We start from the raw sequence: 5,957 nt of genomic DNA on the forward strand, positions 1-5,957 counted from the left end.
AAGTTTTAATTTACCCCATGTGTTAGTTGAGCCCATAAATAAACCCCCATTTCAAATAAAATAAACCTGGCAAAATTGCGATAGACTAAGCGCATTTTGTTCAAGTCAAATATTTTAGCTACAACTGCCAGTCAGACCATCCTGCAGTAACCATTACAAGTCTAAATATATTTATATTGTTTAGACAGAAGGGCAACGATACCACTACTGGTTCCTTGGAAACTAGCAAGATGAGCAGAACAAAGTCCGTTAATGGCCTGACATCCGAGTGATAGCCCTCCCAATAAGCTAAAAGGTACAGCATACATATCCACATCAAGTGCACCATAATACTAACATAGCTCGATGTGTTAATAGCCCGACACCATCTATTTGAGAGTCCTTCCCATAAGCTCAGGGACATCATCCATATCCTCATCAAGTGCACCATGATACCAATATGGTTCAGGCACTGGCCACCTGTCATCCAAAATATTTCTCTCCAATGTAGGTTATAGTTGTTGAATAAAATAGTTTTCAGTCACAAACAAGTGGCAATGAGAAAACAGAACAGATATTACCTGTTTTCCTTCTCCTTATCAAGGGGATCAAGTATGGACACAGGATTAAGTCCGCTGTAATCCAATTTTTTTCAACTTAAGTTCATAGACTGTTAACCCGACCCAGTTATAACTGACACAACAGAAAAAAAAAATACCTTTCTGATGGTAATATGAAATTATTTGATCCTTTTAAGGCATCGACAACCTTGTCCCTTGGTAGGAAAGGAGTTAGATCTCTTCCGTCATAAAAGTTCATGCCAACAAAAGTCCCATGAAAATCAATAAGAGGGCCACCAATCCCAGCCTAGTACCAAAAAAAAGGCAAATGTTACTGGAAAACTTCTAATTCCTGATATGTATGTGATTAAAGAGAGCCTGGATTCTAATGCAATTATCTAATACAGGCCACCATGCAAAGAAAAATAAACAGTAAGAGATTCAACACACTACCTTCTTGATTTTACAAGTGGAACATCGAAGCTCTTGGCACTCAAGTTTGTGATCCTTGTAATTACGTTCACCAATTGTGCCCATCAATAGCCCATGTATAGTATCACGCCCTAGAGCAACAACCTTTTCAGATGATGACTCTTCCATTCCTTCATTAAAAATGTCTTCTGGGTGAATAGCATTGAAACCTTTCTTGAAACTGACAATAGCAATATTTTTGTGTAAGTTACACAATTCCAATGTCCCATCATGACGTTGATTCGGTGGAAGAAACACCTCAATCTGCATTGATTAACTGAGCTCAGCCAAACATATATATAACTTAAAAGACCCAGTGTGATAGGAGCACCAACCCTCAAGTTTCCATCAATGTTGCCTTCATTATCACGACTTCTAACTAAACTGGCAGAAGTCAGGACAACAGTGCGTTTGGCTCCGCTTCCAGGCCACTTTATAAGCAACCCTGTGCAAGCAAAAGACCTCGAGTAATCATGGTTGAAAGAAGCAAGCGAGACAACTCTACGGGATAGTTTTGTTACAACTTTCTTTTCAAGTTCCACCCAGACACGCTCCAAACGATCATTGGGCAGAGCACCAAAAGGATACCCATTCCAAGCACGCAGTTCACCAAAGCGGTCTTCAAAGTGATCAAGCAACTTCCCATTGACTGGTTAAAAAACCAAGATCAGAAGTTAATTATAAAGAAGAGAACAAGGGACATCAAAACCAAAGAACTTACATTCAAGCACAAGTGGTGGTGGCATTGGATAGCCAAAGGATCTTAGCCGGTAAATAGTTTTCATGAATCCTGATGCAACAAGGTCATTAATATTAGTACTCTGAATGACAACACATAATATTCTGTGGACAATGGTCAATAGGTAACATTTACAATGATGGCTTGCAAGATTATTCACACCTGAAGGGACTACGCTTGATACACCTGAGGGCAACGAATAACCGTAGAAGTGAAGTTTTTTAGGACTGCAATAGAAAACATCGTTCTCATAAATAAAACAGTGGAACTAACAAAACAGCAAAAATAGAAGAGTATACTAACACATGAAACAATATGGAAGGAATCAAAGTATGGAAAAAAATTAGGCAATTAGACTCATACAACTCTAAGGGATATATTTGCCCATATCATCCGAATGAGGTGTTTCATCTCTTTCTCATCTAGACAGAGTTGCTTTAAAATTAAGCACGAGCACTAATTTAGCAATAGGAGACAGCACTGATGTAGGTGACAGCACTGATGCAGGTCTCCATCAGGTAGAGGTAACAGAAACCAATTTGTTTCACAAATTAGTGAGTGAAAACCCACAAGGCTCCAATACACCAGAAAAAAACATAACAGATATAAATAAGCTAGCTAACCGGGGAAGACATCTCTGCCAAAAACATACTTGAGTATCTGAAACAAAAGCGTTCACAAAGTGATTTCCGTGATAGGAACTTGGCGCATTTCCTATTCTCACCACCATCATGACAAAGATCAACGATCATCCCATGAAACCTCTCGTCATTTCCTACAAGTGGCCCTCCAAGTGCAGCCTAGAACAAAAGCAAAGTGGCACAGTTTATGAAGGAAAAGTGCATTTTACTTTGGTGCATGTAGTGATACATTAGACCAAAGACATCATAACGCAAATATTATTTTCAAACTTTCCATCATGCCAAAAAAGTAAAAATAAATCAACAACTTACCTCTGTGAAACCTTGACTATCAGAAAGGAAGATGTTGGGGGATTCATTAGACAGGGACCCACGCATGGCCATTAAACTCCCAGAATTGAAGGCACGCCCAGCAGCTAATACATGACCATCAGGGTGGTCAGGTGATGCCTGAAGATCGAGATCTACAGGATCAACATCTAGGCAGTCGATGGATGTAACAATAGCAATATCTTCATCATATAGTCCCAAGAGCCCATCTTCAGTTGTATTATCAGGAAGGCGCACTTGAATCTAATGATAAAAGCAGTAGATCAGCACAGAATGGCCACAATTAGCTCGAATAAACAAACAAAAAATGGAGGACACAATGCCATATCAGCAGCACCAACCCTCAAGTTATCATTATTTCTTTTTCGATTGAATTCTCTAACCAAACATGCTAAAGTGACAAATCTTGTTAGCTCTTGTATAGCTGTCCCATGTGGTAGAGTTATGCCAGAGCATGCAAACAACATGTTTTCTTCTGCACAATGTCATGATTTAAATCATTAACAAGTGACAACAAAAATAATAAAATACAAATTAGGAAAATTCATAAGCATACCAGCACAATCAACATCAAACAAAGCGAGACAACACTGGATCGACAGAGCTCTTGGCCACCTTTAACTTCATCACCAAATGGTTTCTCTTTAAAGGGAATGATTGGAACTTCCCGATCGGGTAATCCGCCACTGCCAAATCGTTCCTCCTCAATAGCACATAGCTTCTTGTCAAAATCAGCCAAAGCTGCCAGACTCGCTTGTACTGGTTAACAGATATGATACGCTAAAACTGTTAGTGTTCTATTAGAGCAATATGTGCAGCGAAAATGAAGAAGCAGCAAATTCTAAAGCAATTACTCACATTTCCAAAATCTTTTCATGCTGTGAGTCATGCGTTTTGGGCCATCACTACCACTTGAAAGCAATGATGCCTCGAGTTTCTTCCTTCTTTTTATGGCTCTCTGTTCCCTAGTCACACCTCTCGCAACCCCTCCCTTGTTTTTAAGGTCCTTTGCAGTCCTGAAGCAGAGAGTAAATGCAAAAGCTTAGTAAATCTACTTATGCCTTGTTGTGAGATTGATCATAATGCCCTAACATCTATTTGAAACCTTGCAAACTTTTATTCTCAGGTTCACTTATAAAAAAGTAAACACTGTGTAATTTGACATAGCCTACCCCAACTTGCTTGGCACTGAAAGGCTATGTTGTTGTTGTTGTTGTTGTGTAATTTGACAGGGAGAGTATAGGGAATCTCACAGCACTAGACTGGAGAAGTGTGCTCACATATAATTATTTTCTGCCCCGTGCAAAAATACCACTAAAATCCAACCCACTCTCTCCCAACCTAGTGCTCTGTCAAGCCGTTAGCTCCTTCTTCCTACTGACCACTCAGAGCTGACAACCACCAAGCTTCTTCCTCCTCTACAGCCAGATGGACATCGCCACCACAGCATCAGATTCCCTACTTGTATTCCCCGCACGGCGACTGTCCCCTTCCCTTACAGGCCGCATTGCCTGTGGAGGAGTGGCAGCAACAGTGAATTGGTGTGGGCACCTTGAGAGAGCATGGAAGGGGAAGCGACACATGATTGGGGATGCAGCCATGCAGGGGAAAGGATTATAAGAGTAAACAGAGTAAAAGGTGGGAAAGGATCGATGACTAATATGGGCCTGTTAGTGTACAAACAATCTGGGTTTTGACGAGATGGAGTTAACAGAGTTAATGGTGGGGTAGGATCCATGGCTAATCTGGGCCGTTGGTGTACAATCTGAAGCACGGTGCTACATGAAGAAGATCTGAGTCAAATATGATGCTGTGAGTAATAAAGAATAATGGTATGTAAGCACGGTGCTACACGCAGAAGATTTGAGTCAAATATGATGCTGTGAATAATAAAAAATAATGCTGTGGACGCAAAACTTCCATTTGAGTGCTATGAGAGCAATTAGGCCAAAAAAACATAAGAAGTGCTCAAACTAGCATCAAAGAACTGATTTTTTTTTTTGCATAATAAAATGTAAAAAGGCTCCAATTTATTCAAACCCTAGTTTTGTATGGCTAATCAGCATATGATGAAAATATCAGCAGCCAGTTCCTAGCAGCTGGTCAAGACTGCCAAAAAGTATGCAAGCGGAAACAAAACTATTTGACTGGACACAGGCACGCATACATGCTACAAAGAACAGAAGTCCTAATGAAACAGGAGCCAAAGTTATGAAATGATACTTACATCGCGCAACTTGTCCCCGATGAAGCAGGGGAATCGGGGATGAGATCTAGGGTTGAGGATAATTGCTTGCCGTGAGATGCGTCCCGGAAGACCCCCTCCGCGTGATGCGTCGACACCGCCGGTTTTTACAAGCCGGAGTCGCCGTCAACCGTGGCGCCTCCGCCCGTGAGACGCCGAGATGGTTTGTTTAGGGCTGGTGCTTGTGCCGCGGCGCCGCCGCTGCACGTGCGACCCGACGAGGACTTGTGCGACGCCTCCTCGCTTCTGCTTGGGTTGGAGAGGGTGGGGAATTTTATGGACCCTTTTCGGGCCTTGCCTACCTGCTGGGCTTGAGCATCTCCAGCAGTCCCCCAATTCCCATCCCCAATGAGAAAAAACTGTATTTTCGGGAAAATTTCTCGGTCCCTCAAAATCCATCCTCCAACCCCTCAAAGATGAGGGAAACCTCCCTCCCCCCAATACCAGCAGATTTTTGGCGCGAGATCCAACTGCCGGCGCCAAGGATGAGGAAGGAGACGACGAGGAGGAGCAGTAGGCCGCGGGCGCCATGGCCGGGGACGGGGAAGAAGACCTACAGCTTGGACGCCTGGCCGGGGACGGAGCTTCTTGGCATGGCCAGGAACGACGAAGGGAACCAACGGCAGCTCGGAGTAGGATGAAAACGGAAAGGAAATATCCCGACCCGCATCGTTTTCTTTTTTTCTTTTTTTTTTACCTGAACAAATTCGTATTTTTAGACAAAATACGAAATACGAAATACGAAATACTAAATTTGAATTCAAAATACGGAATACTAAATTTGAAATCGGATCGAATTCGGTTTAGGCTTTATTTGACCGATTTCTAGTTTGCTACATTTTATTCGGAGTGTTCCGTATTCTAAATTCGGTTTGAAACGAATTTGGTCCAGCAAGCGAAGGTCACCCTCGGGAGCTCGCCGCTGCCGCCGCTCGCAGCGCACCATCGGGAGCTCGCCCTTCCTCTTCCCCTGCCTCTACTTCCATCCGCCG

At 42.5% G+C, this 5,957-nt stretch overlaps 1 pseudogene; it reads right to left on the reverse strand.

The window, feature by feature from the left end:
* Positions 1-81: 81 nt before the first annotated feature.
* Positions 82-5,606, reverse strand: LOC136496401 (uncharacterized; annotated as a pseudogene).
* Positions 5,607-5,957: the final 351 nt, after the last annotated feature.

This window comes from Miscanthus floridulus, chromosome 12 (assembly GCF_019320115.1).
Source record: "Miscanthus floridulus cultivar M001 chromosome 12, ASM1932011v1, whole genome shotgun sequence".
Lineage (NCBI taxonomy): Eukaryota > Viridiplantae > Streptophyta > Magnoliopsida > Poales > Poaceae > Miscanthus > Miscanthus floridulus.